Source organism: Anolis carolinensis, chromosome 2, assembly GCF_035594765.1.
Source record: "Anolis carolinensis isolate JA03-04 chromosome 2, rAnoCar3.1.pri, whole genome shotgun sequence".
Classification (NCBI taxonomy): domain Eukaryota; kingdom Metazoa; phylum Chordata; class Lepidosauria; order Squamata; family Dactyloidae; genus Anolis; species Anolis carolinensis.
This window is the reverse complement of record NC_085842.1, coordinates 250760231-250780180: the sequence shown is the minus strand read 5'-3', so window position 1 is coordinate 250780180 and position 19950 is coordinate 250760231. Positions and strand designations below refer to the sequence as shown.

The following is a 19950-nucleotide window of genomic DNA, read 5'->3' as shown; positions in this document are numbered from 1 at the left end:
GAACTACTTTTTCTGTCAAATTTGTTGTATAACATGATGTTTTGGTGCTTAATTTGTAAAATCATAACCTAATTTGATGTTTAATAGGCTTTTCCTTAATCCTTCCTTATTATTTATTTATTTATTTATTTTACAGCATTTATATTCCGCCCTTCTCACCCCAAAGGGGACTCAGAGCGGATCCCATTACACATATAGGCAAACATTCAATGCCTTTTAACATAGAACAAAGACAAGACAAACATAGGCTCCGAGCGGGCCTTGAACTCATGACCTCCTGGTCAGAGTGATTCATTGCAGCTGGTTGCAGCTGGCTTGCTTTCCAGCCTGCGCCACAGCCCAGGCCCGGGCTTGTGGATATGTTATTATCCAACATATTTGCTTATCCAACATTCTGCCGGCCCGTTTATGTTGGATAAGTGAGACTCTACTGTCATATAAAATCCAGATTATCTGCTTTGAACTGGATTATATAGCAGCCTAGACTCATATAATCCATCTCAAAGCAGATAATCTGTATTTTATATTACAGAGTACATGGGGCCTCGGGTCCCTTCCATACTGATTCTCTATTTATCCCAGATTATCTGGCAGTGGAGACTCAAATAATCCAGTCTAAAGCAAATAATCTGGGATCAGATCCTAGAATATAGAGCAGTGTGGAAGAGGCCTGAGTAGGGTGAGCTTCTACTGTCAACCCCAGCTTCTGCCAACCTAGCAATTGGAAAGCATGCAGAGGGCCTTCTCTGTAGTGGCCTCTCGGCTCTGGAATTCCCTCCCTAGGGAGATCAGACTCGCCCCCAACCCTGTCTGTCTTTATCAAACAGCTGAAGACATGGCTCTGCCAGCATGTGTTTGAATAACCATCTACCTGATAGACCTCTATCACTGATGTATACTTTCTAGCACTTTATTTCCTCCCTATTTATCCTACCCCGCATTACCCCAGCCGTCTCTCTGACACTTGTCTATGCACTTTATCAATAGCCCTTGGAATCATGTATTTTCTTATGCTCAACCCTTTTTATCCATTGTGGTGATGTTTGTATTATTGCCTCAACTTGCTTAGTTATTCTGTGTTTTATTATATGTGATGTTTTAACTGATTTTTTTTTGATAGCTGTATTATTGTTTTTACCTAATGTTATGTGTTTTAATTTGTTATACTTTGTTTCTGTGTTGGACCCAGCCCCATGTTAGCCGCCCTGAGTCCCTCCGGGGAGATGGTGGCAGGATAGAAAAATAAAATATTGTTGTTGTTGTTGTTGTTGTTTTGTGAGTAGATCAATAGGTACTGCTCCGGCAGGAAGATAACAGCGTTCCATGCAGTCATGCCGGCCACATGACCTTGGAGGTGTCTACAGACAACACCAGCTCTTCATTTTAGAAAGGGAGATGAGCACCAATTCCCAGAGTCAGACACGACTAGACTTAATGTCAGGGGAAAACCTTTACTGTTACTTAGAAGGGGGCTTAGTCAGGGCCCTTCCACACAACCATATCACCCAGAATATCAAGGCAAATAATCCACAATATTTGATTTGAACTGGGTTATCTGAGACCTCACTGCTATATAACCCAGTTCAAAGCAGATAATGTGGGGTTTTCTTCTGTTGTAGCCACCTTGGGTCAGTGCTCAGAGAAAGACGGCATATAAATTTCTCAAATAAATAAAATAAATTATATGGCAGTGTAGAAGGAGCCTGAGTCTACATTGCCATATAATCCAGCTCAAATCAGATAATTTGAGTTTTATATGGCAGTGTAGGGGCCCTTCCAGACAGGCCCAGGATCTGATCCCAGGTTTTCTGCTTATCCCAGATTATCTGGCAATGTAGGCTAATATAATCCAGTTTAAGCAGAAAACCTGAGATCTGATCCTGGGATATAGAGACCATTGTAACGTTAATCATAATTGGTTGACAATAGGAATAGCAGGTTTCTACAGAGATTGTATTTAGATTGTTTTTAGAGGACAAATAGTTTTAATTCTGCTATTTATTAATATTTAGATTATTATGTCATTTTAATTGTACTAAGTAATTAGTTGTTTGGTTGTATACTGCTTATTACCATATTATTTTCTATATTGTTTGATTGCTGTAAGCCGCCCCGAGGCCCTCCGGTGAGAGGAGGAGGGGTATAAATAATAATAATAATAATAATAATAATAATAATAATAATAATAATAATAATTATTATTATTATTATTATTATTATTATTATTATTATTTAGGGCTTGAATGAACTTTGCAATGAAAACCCTGCAAATATGCCCTCCTTCCACACAGCTGTATAAAATCCACATCAAACTGGATTATATGGCAGTATGGACTCAGATAACCCAGTTCAAAGAAGATGTTATGGATTATCTGCTTTGATATTCTGAGTTATATGGCTGTGTGGAAGAGCCCTTGGTCACCACAATTCAGAATTGACTTGCAGGCATCTAACAATAGTAAAGAGAGACAGTGAGCTATAAAACATGAGCCAAGGGGGATATTAAAAATAGGGATGTGATATTAATAAAAGAATATTCAATAGTACGACACCTGCAGCTTCTATGGCATAACATTCATTATATAACTAAAGGCATAAGCCTAGAGTTATGTGGAATGAGATAATTTGTTTGTGATACATAGATGATGATTCAGAGTAGCACTAGCTCACAGAAATGATACATGGGAGATAATATTAGAAATCTTCATATACAAAGTGTGTGCTTTATTGACAAAATAGTATTAAGAATATTAATAAATCTACTGTCAGGCAGTGTCTTTATTGGGATGAACTAAAATGCCACAAAAGTGTGTAATCTTTCTCTGCAACTTTACAATAGTCAGGGTGGGAGAAAAATTAAAAGGTGACTCAGAGAAAAAACAAAAATGCTGGAACTTTCAAAAAGTTGGCCTGATTTTATTACCATGAAATTGCCAGTTAACTTAATCCCTAGATGCAAATTACAGACTTAGCAAAGTAATGGTAGATGTGCAGGTATCAAGCTATTACAAGAACTGTATCCTGGCAAGAAAAACCAGTAACCATTCTTCCTTTTTTGAAAATGCAAAAGGATATTGCAAGCTGAAGAGCTATTCTTTGGATGAAACACACAAATTATGGACTATGTGTGTGTGGGTTACTTCAAATTGCCTGTTGACATATTACAACACCATGAATTTCATAAGGTATTCTTAGGCAAAGAATACTGAGAGGTGGTTTTGCTAGTTCCTTCCCTGAAATAGAGCTTACAGCACCAGGCATTCACTGGCGATCTCCCATCCAAGAACTTGCTTAGCTTCCAAGATCAGATGGGAATTGGTGCTTTTAGTCCCCAACTTTCATTTAAATGAAAATTTTAAACCATACCTTCTTAACTAACCATTTTCAAGTTTGGCACTATGATTTCAAATTCTTTAATTTTATATTTCCTTTTATTTTTATATATAACTGAGGAAAAGTTGTCTATCATCCTAATTATGCAATATATCCTCACACCAGTCTCCTACTCCCCATCAAGTCCACATTGCCAGGAAATGTAAATGGAAACTTCGAAACAAACACTTTATACTGTCATTGCTGAAGGTGAAGCAATATCTGAAGGAAATTGAATTTTTATCTCTCTGGTGACAAAACAAGTCCATAATGATGTCTGAAAACTGGTGCATGATAGTATCTAGATTTTTTTTAATGAATGTTAGTCTTGTTGATTTATTAATGAAGTCAAAACCAGCTTTAGTTAATTTTAGAACCCGTGATGACAGGCCTTATCTGTTTTGAGGACATTTAAGAAACAAATAGGGTTTCTCATTAAAGCACACAACATGATTTGTTGAAAATGAGGCTAGCTGGTCTACCATGTTCCAAGGCACCAGGATGAGGAGGACACTGCAGTCCAGATAGCTGGTGTCAGAGGCAAGTGGATATTATTATGAACCAAACGTTTTCTTTTAAACAAAGTATACAGACAATCCCGAGGTTACAGACAAAATAGGTTCTCTAAGTTTGTCTTCAGCTGAATTTGTATGAAAGTTGGAACAGATACTTTTGTAAGTGTGGCTCACGCCATTTATATAAAGTTTTGGAAGTTTGTTTTGCTGTCCGTGCCTCTTTTCAGAAGATTCCATCTCTCTTTTCCTGTGATAATTGGGTTTTGAAAATTTTGATTTGTTGTGGAAATAAGGATTTGTGATAAAGCTTCAGTGGAAACACCTTTTCCCCATGATAACCCTTTCAGGAGTGAATTTCCCTTCCTAGGGGTAGATTTCTCTCACTTGTTATCTCACCCCTATTCTTAAGTATGTGTTGGGTGAAAGTTGGATTTCTGTAACTCAGGGACTGCTTGTACTGTTTTCAATGCCTTTATTGTTGTGTTTGCAGCCCTGCCCGCATTTTCATAGTAGTGAGTGAGATGGCCACCTCCCCACTTCCACACTTTTGCTGATGTTGATGTGTGAGTGATTAATGTACTGTGGTGAATGACTCTAGTCGCTTCCCACCTTCTCTGCCATATTTCATAGAATCTAAGGTGCTGTCAATTGTAAGGCCTTAGAATTGGTGAAATATGGTACAATAGAGTCTTGCTTATCCAACATAAACGGGCTGGCAGAATGTTGGATAAGCAAAAATGTAGCATAATAAGGAGGGATTGAGGAAAGGCCTATTAAATGTCAAATTACGTTATGATTTTACAAATTAAGCACCAAAACATCATGTTTTACAACAAATCAACAGAAAAATCAGTTCAATACACAGTAACGTTATGTAGTAATTACTGTATTTATGAATTTAGCACCAAAACAATGCAGCGTATTGAAATCATTGACTACAAAAGCATTGACTACTAAAAATTGACTACAAATAAAGATAGAATTGCTTCCTAGAGAAACAGCTGTGGATCCAGGTGGGAAGCAGATTGCGTTGGATAATACAGTACGTTGGATAAGCGAAGGTTGGATAAGCGAGTATTTAGGAGTGGGGGAAATAGCCACAGTGACTGGCCGTAGGGCAATAATGACAGAGAACACACTGACTGCCAAAATTCGCATTTAAGACTGCAAAGCCAAAGTGACCCCAAAGTCCAATACTGGATTTTTTAAACAAAGATCATGTTTGATATTACAGTGTGGGGTTATCCTGCGACCTGTCTTAAAGATGAGTTGTTCTTCCTGAAGGCTTTCAAAAGAAGCAGTTCTTCCCCTTTCCTTTTGGCAGAGGAAGGATAGCTTGGGGAGTCTGGAGAGTAAAGCACTGCTTGAATAGGTTTAGGACTCCATACCACCCATGCCTTCAAAATATAAGGTGCTGTTGTGGCACCCTAAAACACAAACTGAAAAATTGATTGTATCAAAGGCACCACTAACTGGTCAGTCTGACCATTAACAAGAAACGGGGATCTTATTTGCTCTTCTAGAGCTCACACAGAAAAGATAAATCCTGCAAGCCATTGAGGTTTCAATTTTTGTTCCCTTCTTCTCCATCACAATAAGCATTCTTTAGCCAAAAAACCTTATTTACCAAGCTGATTGTCTTATTTTGGTCTAGCTGAGCTGAGGTTCCCTCCCTCACAACATATGTTTTGAGAATTGTTTTGAAACAAATTGCTATGGGTAAAAAGATTCAATTTTGAGTATAAATGTGCCTTTATTTTTTATTTCGTGTCAAAAGCATTGCATAACAAATACATTTTACATTTAAATGTGCCTAAGAGCTACCTTTGCTCACTTATTTTCAATAGTCCTCAGAAGAACTGGGGGTCTGGTGTTTTCATACGTATTCAGGGCTGTTTTCTCAAGTACCTCCTGTGGTTCCTGCATGTTTGCCATATTATTAATATTCTTTGGCTTGAAGTCTTCCAAGAAATAAGATCCCCAAAGAAGCCATTGGCAAATTATGAAAGGGAACCCATACATTTCTTCTAATTTCAGTTGCTCTTGAGACCAACTTGCAGCTCATTACTGACTTGGTTTCCAGCAATTTGGAATATGATCTGAATTGCATGAATTAGTAATCCCAGGAACTGTACTAAAGATTGTAAAATTAGAACAACATCTCACTTGTGATGATTTTTGTCAAGCCTACGGGGGACAGGACGACTAAGCAATATGAAAGTGGACACAGGCTGCTGCTGAGGATGGCTGCTATTAGCCATTATAGTTCCAAATATTAAAGAGTCACACAGGAAAAAGAAACCTGCTGAATGTTCAGGTATCTTCATATGCATCATATTTGGACTTGGCTTCAGTTTCGCTTGTGCGATCCAAAAAAATAAATAAATTCTAAACTGTGTTCAAAAGTAGGGGGCGCTGCTGCTTCGTTTCTAAAGTCATTTCCTAATTTTGGAGGTAAAAAGTTCAAAACTTTATGAAACTTCCGAATCTTCGTAAGTACTTCGTTAATGGCGGATGCGCTTGTTCAATAGGGAAAAGAGTACTGCCAGGGGGGCAAATTCAGGGGATCCTTCCACTCTCATTTTTTGAGCTATCCTGATCAAATTTGCTACAGTGGCAGAACACATCTTCCACTGTTAGCTCACGTTTAGATGATCCACTGATTTTTAAGGATTTTTTTTAAAAAAATGAAATCCTTTAAAAAAAATAAAAGAGCTACCTCTTTGAATTTTCTAGAGAATGATACAAGGTAATAGGGGATCATTCCCCCCAACTTTCAGACATATTCATATGTGTACTAATTTACTGTAAATTTTTAAAGTTTTGACAGAACCTTTTAAAATTAAAAATCGACTCTCTCTCTCATATTAACCAAACCAACAGATTCATCCTAGAATCATTAAACTGTCTGATCTCGTATTAAGATTACTATAAACAATGGCCAGCATGGCAGTACTACTGTAGCCTTCAGCAAGAACAAGATTCACGTCCTCAGTGGCGTGGCTGCATAAAGACAGCACTGATCTCAATCAAATCAGTCCACTAGTTCAGATTAGATGTAACTTGGGCCTGACCCCAGACTGAGGGCCAAAGCCTCTCCATCTGGGGATAATACTAAGATGTGCACTTGTGAGTGTTTGAAAAGGGATTAGGGGCACAGAAATAATCTAGAACTGGACCTCGGCCCAGACTAGATGTAACTTGGGCCTGACCCCAGACGGAGGACCAAAGCCTTCCTCTCCAGCCAGAGATAATACTAAGATGTGCATTTATGAGTGTTTCAAATGAGATTAGGGGCACAGAAATAATCTAGATCTGGACCTCAGCCCAGACTAGATGCAACATGGCTCTGGTCCCAAACATGGGGACAAAGCCTTCCTCCCCAGGTGTTTTTGTTAAGAGATGAATTGGCAATAAATGAATTTGTCCTATCTAGACGCTGCACACTTATGTGATATACTGATCTCAAGGAAGGAACTGAAAATAATAGCCAAAATTATGGATTACAAAAAGTATTGTCCTAAAAGATTTAATATGGAAGGAAGGGAAAAGGAAATGACTGCTCATTAACAATTAAAAGGCAATAATAAACAGAGACCAAAGGGGTTTTCCCCAGGTTAGTTGAGAGTCTATGTGTATGTTGGAACTTAGAATTTCTCCAGACACTGCATGCGTATGTGATATACTAATCTCAAGGAAGGAACTGAAAATATCAGCCAAAATTATGGAATATTAAAAAAGAATGGTCTTTAAGGAAGGGAAGGAAATACAAACAGCAATAGGGTTCTTGCTTTGGGACCGTGGTAGATTTGAATGTTTTGAAAAAATAGGTAATAATAATAGTAATAGACTAAGCAAACTAAAGAAAGACGTTTGGATTTACTCAAACACAGATTTTAGAAGCTGATATATTGATTTACAGAAATCTTAATTCAAATAAAAAATGCCCAACCAAATGAGCCCCCTTCCCCTGCCTGCCCCAAAAAACAAACTCATGGAAAACTCACAACCCATCTTTATTTCTCCCTTTGTTCTTTCTCTTTCTGCCTCCTACAATCTCTCTCCCATATTCCTTTTTCCCTTCTCTCCCTTTATATTTCTCCCTTCTTCAAACAAAAGCAAGCAAGCACATACAGAGCCAGCAACGAGGCTGCTATTAGCCAGGGCACACAGCCAGCCACCACCCGCCAGCCAGCCAGCCAGAGCACACAGCCAGAGCCACCCACCAGCCAGCCACCACAGTCACTTTCTGGCCATGCGACCGCCTTTTTAAAGCGTAACGGGGACCAAATGCTTTAAAAACCCCACCCCCTCCCTCAAATGTCAGCCCTGATTGGCTGAGAGGCAAGCCCTGCATTAGGCTTTGCCTCCCAGCCATTGCCTCCCAACCAGCAGACTTGCCTGAGAGTGCACAGTTGTCTGAGTCAGAATTCCCAACAGTTTAGATTACTTCCGAGCAATGAAAGTAAATGGTTCAAAATCAGAAGTATATTTCCGATGCACGTCCATGTCGGAAAGCCCCTTGGAAATAAAAAAAAACATCTGAGGAAACTTCCAAGTACCAAGACTTCCGCTTGCGAAACCCAACTCTATTAGATACACCCACTTCAGGGCTACTTCTGTTATGGGACATTCTAACCACAGTTAAGTTCCTTACTGAAGTCAAGTATTGATTTTGATGGGAGAAGGTGCTAGCAGGTAGAACACACTTTTGTTTGCTGTCTTTTTCACACTTAATGTGGAATAAACCTCTGTCTAGGAACCCTTCTTCTGAATAAGCATGGACAAGATTTTTCTGCATCTATAGACCATCTTAGGGTCCTTCCACACAGCCATATAACCCAGAATAGCAAGGCAGATAACCCACAATATCTGCTTTGAACTGGAATATCTGACTCCACACTGCCATATAATCCAATTCAATGTGGAAGGGGCCTAAAACAATACTTGAGCAATCAGCTCAAGCAAGATACAGGCCTGTGACTTTCAAAAAGACTTTAATAATCAAAAGGTGCTAACGCATTTCTGACTGCCTGTCATGCCAACTGCATTGTTTTACTAAAATATGGCAGATTCTCAGTAAAAAAATTAATTGAGATTATGTGGAAAATAGTAACAAAATAATTTCTACTTGAAGTTACCACAGTATTTATTCCAAAAGGGCCTGAGCATTTTGTAATTCTTCCATAGAGGAACCTTTGTTTCCTTATCTTCAGCCTACAATCACAACACACTGGAAACATGTTCTCCAGGCTTCTGGGAAACAGACGACACTGATACAATACTTTGAAGAAGAGGCGGTGGAAATCCTTTTCTCTGCGGGAAGTATTTAATGAGGATATTTGTCCCTTAACACTAACATACTGCCACTGCTGTTAATTAAGCTGTAATATGAAAAGCAAAAATATGAAATGAAAGAATGCGGAGTTTATGCCAAAAATAACATCCAGCAATTTGTTTCTGAGATATTGCATTTGAAGGACTTGAACTTCAGGTGCAATACTGGTTCTGCAATAAGTCCATTTTATCCTTTCATCTACTGTTTAAGCAATCAGCAATTAAATTTATGTAAGAATCTATTTCAACATTACTTGGAATTATAATCTATTTTTAAAATAATGTCTGTATTTTATCCAATTACTTTCTTTTAATGTTTGTATAGTGCAGAAATGTTGAGTTTTATGAAATTATGCATAGAAACGAAGTCTTTGGCGTGGTGTTTTTCACTCTCAGTATAATTAATTGGGAATGTATAGTAGAGACTCACTTACCCAACACTCGCTTATCCAACATTCTGGATTATCCAATTTTTTTTTGTAGTCAATGTTTTCAGTACATCGTGATATTTTTGGTGCCAAGTTTGTAAATACAGTAATTTCTACATAGCATTACTGTGTATTGAACTACTTTTTCTGTCAAATTTGTAGTATAACATAATGTTAATGTGTAAAAGCATAACCTAATTTGATGTTTAATAGGCTTTTCCTTAATCCCTCCTTATTATCCAACATATTTGCTTATCCAATGTTCTGCCGGCCTGTTTATGTTGGATAAGTGAGACTCTACTGTACTTCTAAGCACATCAAATGGCATTGTGTTTTTCTAATGTTCTGCTTTCCATTAGTATTAGTATTGTTATACTTTCCTTCACCAGTACATCCTGTGCTACATCTATGAGTTATCCAACTCTCTGGAAGTGGAGAGGTCTGTGGTCTGTTCTTACTGTTGCTAATTGGTCATTATACAGATTCCTCAGGAGACAGACAAGGTAACTTCATTAAGCCTGCACGTAACAAATATAACAACAACAACAACAACAACAACAACAACAACAACACATATATTGTTACGTTCCAGGACTACCCGCGATAAGTGAAAATCTGCGAAGTAGGGACGCTAGGCTTCTCCTTAGGAAGGAAGTAGAAAGAGGGAGGGTGGGAGGGAGGAAAGAAGGGAAGAAAGAGGCAGGGGAACATGGCGCCACCTCCTTCTCCTCCCGCTGCCGTTTGGGCTCCTTCTTCAACCGCCTCCCGCACCCAACTGGGACCACTGCCACTGTAAATCATAATTTTTTATGATTTATAATATTATTTTAGTGTTTATTAGAAAACAGCGAAACAGCGAGTCTGCAAAAAGCGAACCACGAAATAGCGGGGGAACACTGCACTGCTTTTCAGTTAATAGTTCTTGAAATAGCATTGCTGCTGCTGCAGTTTTGTGCCTTCAAGTAATTTCTGATCTGTGGTGATTCTATCACAGAGTTAGATTTTTAAAAAGTTTTTTTTTGTCAAGAAGATGAAGAGGCTTTTTCGAAAACAGAAAAGGAGTGGAAGTCAACACCTGCTCATTTCTTGTTTCCAAAACCCCTCTCCTGGGCCTCAGTTGTCTTCGAGGGTAGGAAATGTGGTGGAAATAGACCCAGCACTTCATGGAAGGTGTTTAGGTGTAAAAACATTTTTTAAACCCCAGGGGTTTCAGAAGGCTTTTACATTTCCAGAGGGTTCCCCTTTGCCCATCTGTCATATATGGAACTCGCAATTTCCAATTGTTAAAAGGATAGCTTTTGCCTCCCATGACACTTTGGGGGTCCCTCCCTGTACATAATGTTTTTCTACTTTTTTAATAAGGAACTAAAATTTCTCCAACTATAGAGGCCATGGTGGTGAGGAAGTGGACCGTGTTTTAAGCATTGCCTGGACCATTTTAGACCTGGAAAGGGAATTTTTCAACCAGAGAATAATAATAAATAATAATAAAACTTTATTTATATCACACCACCATCTCCTATGGGGAATCGGGGTCGCTTATAAGATAGCATTTTTATATTGGCTTCTTACTGGTAAATGTGCAGTTTTTAGCATATGTTGCATTTGTGTCGCTGCACCTCACAATGTATATTTTGCACACTCTGTTTTATCCTGCTTGCGTCCTACTTTTAACAGTTGGATTTTACAGTGTTTTGTATAAATGTCTCTTTGGTGTTGTTTCTGTAAATGCATATTACCATTAGTCGGAGCATTAATAAATTGATTGATACAAAATAGCACACAATGATGCCATGCAACATAACAAGCCAACAGTCATCTTACCTTATTTGGAAGCATAAAAAAGGAATGGATGAATATGTGTGTGTGTGTGTGTGTGTGTGTGTTATTTATTTATTTATTTTGGAGGGGAAGTTGTGGAAGCCTTTCAGCTTAGAAATAGCTAAATAAATAATAAATAAAAATACCCTTGCATTAATGGAATAACCCTGTTGGATCTTAATCAAAATAAACTATTTCTGTATTTATATGTTGGGTTTGTTAACTGCTGTCAACTATATTCCTTAGTCAATTTATTTGAAGATGATGATGTCATTATAATCTCAAACTTGAATTGGCTAGAGCTTTGGTTTTTGACTGTCAGGATTAGAAATTAAGTCTGAATATGTGTACTAAAGAGAGAGCTCAGGCCCAGAAAACTGTTTTTCCTGTTAATCCTAATTGCACAAAGTATTTGAGCCTCTCTAGATTGTGAAGTAGTTAACCAGATTATTCAGAATCAACAATTCTCCACTGAATAAAATTATTAAATAACACAAAGAAAGAAAAATGGCAAACTTAGTTTCTGCAGATTGAGTCAAGTGGCAGTAACAAAAATATATGTCATGTAGAAAATGATGAATACATTTTAAAATGTATTATTTTAAAATGTCTCCATCATTCTGTAGATGACATACAACGTTGTCGTCGTCTCACTCGTTCAGTCGTTTTCGACTCTTCGTGACCTCATGGACCAGTCCACGCCAGAGCTCCCTGTCAGCCGTTGCCATCCCCAGTTCCTTCAAGGATGAACCAGTCACTTCAAGGATACCATCCATCCATCTCGCCCTTGGTCGGCCTCTCTTCCTTTTTCCTTCCATTTTCCCCAGCATCATGATCTTCTCCAAGCTTTCCTGTCTTCTCATGATGTGGCCAAAATACTTCAATTTTGCCTCTAATATCCTTCCCTCCAATGAGCAGCCGGGCATTATTTCCTGGAGGATGGACTGGTTGGATCTTCTTGCGGTCCAAGGCACTCTCAGGATTTTCCTCCAGCACAGGAATTCAAAAGCGTCTTATCTTCCTTCACTCAGCCTTCCTTATGGTCCAGCTCTCGCATCCATAGGTTACTATGGGGAATACCATTGCTTTCACTATGTGGACCTTCGTTGCCAGTGTGATGTCTCTGCTTTTCAGTATTTTATCGAGGTTGGCCATTGCTCTCCTCCCAAGAAGTAGACGTCTTCTGATTTCCTGGCTGCAGTCTGCATCTGCAGTGATCTTCGCGCCTAGAAATATAAAGTCTGTCACTGCCTCCACGTTTTCTCCCTCTATTTGTCAATTGTCAATCGGTCTGGTTGCCACACTGAAAATAAAACAAATGAAAATAATGAAAATGCAAATTTCATAACACCAAAACCCAACACAATTTTAAAAAAATACATTCCAGGATAAGTTAAAATCAAATAATCACAAAACCAGAAACCAACCAACCAACCAGAAACCTCAATCAGCAGCCATCTTCCATGCATACAATTAATAAACTGTTAATTCATTGTCAAGAGCCTAAATACCCTAAAGGCGCCAGATCCTGCTTGATGTTGGAAACTATGCTGGGTCAGCCCTGGTTAGTACTTGGATGGGAGACAATATCAGGTGCTATGGGGGTATATTTCAGAGAAAGGAACTGGCAAAACCACCTCTGAGGGTTCCTTGCCTAAGAATCCCCCAAGAAATGCATGGGGTGGTCATAAGTCAATAAGTGACTTGAAGGCACACGTACAGATAGTACGTTATTAAAAATATCTAGATTTTTTTTTAAATCTTATCCTGGGGCCAAGAAGAAATTAGGCTGGGTGCAAATTGCACCTCTCTCAGGACAGCATTACACAAATGTGGCACCACCACCCGAAATGCTCTGGCAAAGTCCTTTGCTTCTTGTTTGCCTACCTATTTGCATACTTCACCAGTCATTCTACACATGGGACCCTGGAGTATTATGATTGTGACAGCTTTCAGATTACCACAGTATCATCTCATTTGCAATCCGTAGCAATAATTATGAGGTTTTGGCATACCACAAGATGAGTCTTAATCTGTGACTAATTGCAAATGTTCTCTGTTGATTTAGCGTGCTACCCAAGCATAAGGAATCTGTAGAAACACCCCATTAGACTGGGCAAGCTGGGTATATTATGTGTGTCTATGTTGAGGGACGGATATTATGTGGCCAAGTCAGTAGGAAAAGAAGTCATCTGTGGTCACAAATCAGAATAGAAGGCGCACAGTCTGTACAAAGCTGTAGCTGCTAGCTATGTATTAGCATCTCTGTGTCATACAGATTCTGGTGAGATGTACGTTAAACAAATATGTGCCTACAGTAAAAGTATTTGTTTTAAAACTGCACATATTATATCATATCCATTGGGAGTTAATCTTACACTTCTGTCAATTTGGCTATTAATTCAGAGGCATGAAAAGTAAGTCTGATGCCTCACATATGAGACAATCTTCTCAAGCTGCAAACAATCCAGCAAATGTTATTGTGACTGTGGAAATACAAAGCTTTGATGAGTCAGCCTCAGCCAGGAGACCTTAAACTGTCCCTTGTTTCTGTTAAGTATATAGTGTTGCATGTGTTAAGTATTAGATATGTCAAAAACAGAACAACAATATTTACTCACTGGGTGACCTTGAGCAAGTCACACTTTCGCAGCCTCAAAGGAAGGCAAAAGCAATCTCCGTCTGAACAAATATTGCCAAGAAAAGTCCCTTAGACTTCAGGTTGTCATAAGTTAGAAATGACCTGAAAGCAGCAACAACTATTTATACTGGAGGGGTTAATGACCATTTCTCTCTCATCCCTTTATTCTGTATTCATCACCATATATTTAGGCTTTGATTAATTCATGACTGTGCATATACTGAATGTCTGCAATGTAATAGGGTTTAATTACATGTTCTTCTTGGTCATTATTATTTACTATTGGCTTCTTTGTATCCAACATCATAAACAGAGTGCAACAGACTAAGCACTACTTTTAATCTTTATGTTCTTTTTTACAGGTTGGTAAGGTAACAGCTGAGCATTCAAAATGTGAAGCTGTGACCCCATTCTCCCAGGCCTGGTTTGGGTGCCAAGAAAGGCGCCAAAGAGCTAATATTATCAAGATTTACATCCTCCACTTGGCAGAACGAGACATTTTTAGGAACTGGGAAGGCTTACCCCGACAGCTGCCAAACCCATTGTGACCAATTTTTGTCCAGCTGTTAACGTGAATGCATAGAGTGGCTGGGTAAAAGCAAGTAGGTGGTGGACAAAGGGAAAGAATAGAAGCCTTGAAGAAAATAATGAAAATTCTATAGGAAGGGAACAGCAGAACATTTGTTTTATTTAAAATATTTCTATACCACTTTTCAATTCACAGTTTCCAACAGATATTTATTTTTAAAAGTAAAACTCAATGTTAAAAACAATCACAGCAAGTATGAAAGAAATGCATCAGAGATTTAAAGCCTGGCAATATAAAAATGCTATTTGAAAACAAAAGGAGATTGCGTAAAAGTAAAGGGAACAATGGAGGACTATTGGAGGAGGAGAGTATTAATGAAATCCACAACCCTACCTCTGAACCCAGCCAGTTTCAGTGAAACTATGTTCTCCAAATCACAGATCTTCAAAAACAGTCGCTAAAGAAAGTATCATCATCCACAAATGATTTCGCGGTTCACTTTTCACTGATTTGCTGTTTTGTGATTTTTCAATAAACTCTAAAAGACTATTATAAATCATAAAAAATTACAATTTACAACCTAAGGAAGGGAGGAAGGAGAAGCCAAAGGGAGAGAAAAGGAATCCAAGCGGCAACGGGAGGAGAAGGAGGCAATTTATCAACACACAGTTGGGTGATAAAGACTTAAAATAGTGCATAACTATTAAAATAATGTATAAATATTAAAATAAATATAGTCTCCCTACTTCGTGGATTTTCACTTATTGCGGGTGGTCCTGGAACCTAACCCCAATGATAAGTGAGGGAACACTGAACTTGGTGTGTATATATATCTATATATATAAAAGAGTGATGGCATCATGGCAGCGGACAAAACAACAAAAGTAAACACCCCACAACCTCGAAAATTGACATCACAACCCCTCATCCATGCCTCCAGGTTGATACAACAAAAAGAAAAGAAAAATAAAGTCCTAATTAGAGGGAGAGGGATAATTGTTTTTATCCAATTGCTGCCAGTTAGAAGGCTAAGCTCCGCTCACTTGGTCTCCTAGCAACCCACTCAGCCCAGGGGACCCTTTACCTTAACTACCACCAATTCCTCAATACAGTAGAGTCTCACTAATCCAACATAAACGGGCCAGCAGAATGTTGGATAAGCGAATATGTTGGATAATAAGGAGGCATAAAGGAAAAGCCTAATAAACATCAAATTAGGTTATGATTTTACTTATTAAGCACCAAAACATCATGTTATACAACAAATTTGACAGAAAAACTAGTTCAATACACAGTAATGCTATGTAGTAATTGCTGTATTTACGAATTTAGCACAAAAATATCACGATGTATTGAAAACATTGACTACAAAAATGCGTTGGATAATCCAGAACGTTGGATAAGCGAGTGTTGGATAAGTGAGACTCTACTGTACTTTATTTCCCATACCACCATACTTCGCCACAGCAACGCGTGGCCGGGCACAGCTATATATATAAGTGTGCTTTATCAGGTTTTTTGTATTTTATGATTTTTTTATTTTAATTTCTTATTTTCATTTTTTAGTCTTTATTTGTCATCACTTTTTATTAAGTTACAGTTAGGTTGTTTATATTGTCTAATGTAAACTGTTTGTTTCATTTTCTTTTGACATTGAATGATTGCCATATTGTTGTTAACTGCTCTGAGTTCCTTCGGGGAGATAGGGCAGTTTATAAATAAAGATTATTATTATTATTATTATTATTATTATTATTATTATTATTATTATTATTAGTGTCAGGAGTGACTTGAGAAACTGCAAGTCACTTCTGGTGTGAGAGAACTGGCTGTCTGCAAGTATGTTGCCCAGGGGACGCCCAGATGTAACTTCTGATGTTTTACCATCCTTGTGGGAGGCTTCTCTCATGTCCCTGCATGGAGGTGGAGCTGACAGAGGGAGCTCATCCGCACTTTCCCCGGGTTGGATTCGAACTGACAACCTTCAGGTCAGCAACCCAATCTTCAAGTCAGCAGTCTGCTGGCACAAGGGTTTAGCCCATTGCGCTACTGGGGGCTTCTTTTTATTATTATTATCTAACTTTAAATACCAGTTGAGTTTTCAGTGAGACCTAATAGGGGATGTTGGGAGCTGGAGTCCACCCACATTCAGAGAGCCTGTCATTGCCAGTTGCAACCCAGCCAAATCTGGAAATTATGGAATTTCCAGCAGGCAAGATCTAGGGCTGATGGGACTTGCAACTGCCCAGATGTGGCCCTGGTGGGCTTTGCAGCAGATCACATCTGGAGCTGATGAAAATTGTAGCCTCACCAGGTCTTGGGCTAATAATGGAAATGTTAACCCATCACATATAGTAAAAGTAAAGGTTTTCCCCTGACATTAAGTCGAGTAGTGCCCGACTCTGGGAGCTGGTGCTCATCTCCATTTCTAAGCCGAAGAGCTGGCGTTGTCTGTAGACACCTCCAAGGTCATGTGGCCAGCATCACTGCATGGAGTAATGTTAAACCCTTCCCACCAGAGCAGTACCTATTGATCTACTCACATTTGCATGTTTTCAAACTGCTAGGTTGGCAGGAGCTGGGGCTAACAACGGGAGCTCACCCCACTCCCCGGATTTGAATTGCCGACCTTTTAGTCAGCAAGTTCATCAGCTCAGTGTTTTAACCCACTGCACCACTGGGGGCTCCATCCATCACATACAGAATGTTATAAAAGGTCCCATTATACAGGTAGACCTTTTCTAATGAGGCCATTCATAACATCATAAAGCTAACAATAAGTATTTCTCATAAGCAGCATTAGAAAATGCAACATTGGATGCACAAAATTAATACAATAAATTAAACATTCTCGAAAAAATTCCTGGTCCCAGACCTTTGCGAAGAGGTGCTATGTGTGAAGCTTATGGGCTGGAAACAGTAGCGAAGGGGCTGTTAAGGCATCTTGGACTGTCAGATGCAAACCCTGTTAGCCACACCTATGGAAATCAATTTGGGAGGTGTTCTTGAAGGGGATTGTTGGAAAGATCTAAGGAAATTGTTGGAAGGATGAGATCAACAAATATCTTGTGTGCAAATCATAAAAGAGCCTTCATGGTTTGGAACAGGATACAAAAAGTTGAGCATTCAGCTTATTAGCCAGCAGAGTGTGAGGTGCTTAAAGAATCCAGAGCTCAGGTAGGCAAAGATGCAGAGCCTGATCTTTAAAAAATCACAAAAGGTTTATTTACAGCAGTGGTTCTTAACCTGTGGACTGTGGCCCAGTATGTGCCACGAGAATGAAAATCCAGTCCGTGAAACTCCTTTCTCTTTATTTTATTTTCGCTCTGTTCCGCAGAGCTGAACATTGCATTGGATAAACAACATCAGCTCTAGATTATTAAATATTGTTTTCTGTGGCCGAGCAGATGGGGACTGGTGGATGGCATATGCTCTGTATCAGAAACTAGAGCTGATGTGGTCTATCCAATGAAATTTTCAGAATCAGCACCCCAGATAACCAAACCGAATCTAAAGTTGATCAAAACTGATTCGTAACCCTTTTGGTACTAATGTTGGAGAGTGGCCCCCAGTCAAAGTGGCCCCTGGCCATGTGGTCCTGGTCAAAGTGGGCGCTGGCCAAGTGGGCCCTGGTCAGAGTGGGCTCTGGTCAAAGTGGTCCCTGTTAAAATGCCCCCTGGTCAAAGTAGTCCCTGGTCAGAGTGGACCCTGGTCAGAGTGGTCCCTGTTCAAGTGGTCCCTGGCCTGTGGGCCCTGGTCAAAGTGGTCTCTGGTCAAAATGGGCCTTGGCGAAGTGGTCCCTGGTCAGAGTGGTCCCTGGTCAAAGTGGTCTCTGGTCAAAATGGGCCTTGGCGAAGTGGTCCCTGGTCAGAGTGGTCCCTGGTCAAAGTGGTTCTTGGTCAAAGTAGGCCTTGGCGAAGTGTTCCCTGGTCAGAGTGGTCCCTGGTCAAAGTGGTTCTTGGTCAAAGTAGGCCTTGGCGAAGTGTTCCCTGGTCAGAGTGGTCCCTGGTCAAAGTGGTTCTTGGTCAAAGTGGGCCTTGGCGAAGTGGTCCCTGGTCAGAGTGGTCCCTGTTCAAGTGGTTCCTGGTCAAAGTGGGCCTTGGCGAAGTGGTCCCTGGTCATAGTGGTCCCTGTTCAAGTGGTTCCTGGTCAAAGTGGGCCTTGGCGAAGTGGTCCCTGGCCAGAGTGGTCCCTGGTCAAAGTGGTTCCTGGTCAAAGTGGGCCTTGGTAAAGTGGTCCCTGGTCAGAATGGTTCCTGGTCAAAGTGGTCTCTGGCCTTACTTAGGCGATCCCTTGTATTTCGAGGATGATGGTCCTCCATTTCTTGGAAGACGCCTGTGCATGATTTTTTTTTTAATGTGTGGAGGTTGGTGCACGGCTGGTCAACACACAGTCTTCACAGATTGAGGTCCCAGCAGTGGTGTGATTAACACGAGAGTGGCTTCTCGGTCTGTTGCAACCTTCTTCCGCCTTCACAGCCATTGTAACATGTACCATGTTATCCTCCGCCTGCTCCACCGTTGAGATCTTTGGATTGTTCTTGGTCTGGATCCTCCCCTGTGGCCACTCCTGGGAGCGTGTGACTCCTGTGGTTGTGTCCGCAGGTTCATTGGCCACGCAAGCCCCCTCACCACGTCAAGGTGACAATCCATCGGGGGGGGGGAGGGGTCTCTGGCCAAATGGACCATGTTCAAACAAAGCTTGGGAACCACTGATTTACAGTAATAAAAAAATAGCTGCATTTCTTAATAGTCAAGAACTGGGTCTGACCTACTCTAACAGCCACCTCTTGCAAGGTTTCAAAGAGAGGGAGAAATCCTCCAAGCAAGCACTCCATACATCTCTACAGGGCGCACAGGGGGAAAGGCCTGGGGAGGGGAGACGAGGGAGACAACGTGAGAAAAACGCGGCTGAAGGAGGGGCGAGGGAGACGAGCGAGGAGGGAGAGAGGCAGGCAGGCAGAGGGCGAAGGCGGCAGCGGCGGGAAAGGCAAGGGAAAGGGAAAGGGAAGGCGGGCGGGCAGGAGGGAGCGGAGCCTGACGCAGGAGGGGCTTTGACAGCGCGGGGAGGGAGGGACTGAGAGACAGACAGAGAGAGGATTCCCGGCGGCGGCAGCATCATCACCATCATCATCGGCGGCGGGGTTGGCGCAAAGGCCTTTGGTGGAGCTTCTGCTGCTTGCTGCCTTTGGCCAGGATCAGCCTCCGCCTGGGAAGCCTCCTCCTCCTCCTCCTCAGCATCATGTTCGCCCAGCAACAGCAGCGGGAGCCGCCCGGCAGGCGCTGCTAGGTCGCTCCCTTGTGATCG

General features: G+C 40.4%; 1 long non-coding RNA gene across 1 annotated transcript; it reads right to left on the bottom strand.

Annotated features, from left to right (window-relative positions):
• Nucleotides 1-5615: 5615 nt before the first annotated feature.
• Nucleotides 5616-19904, bottom strand: LOC134296627 (uncharacterized). The gene is made up of 2 exons (XR_010003423.1): nucleotides 19768-19904; nucleotides 5616-12776 (listed from the first exon to the last, which is right to left on the bottom strand). It is a non-coding gene; the product is annotated as an uncharacterized LOC134296627 (long non-coding RNA).
• Nucleotides 19905-19950: the final 46 nt, after the last annotated feature.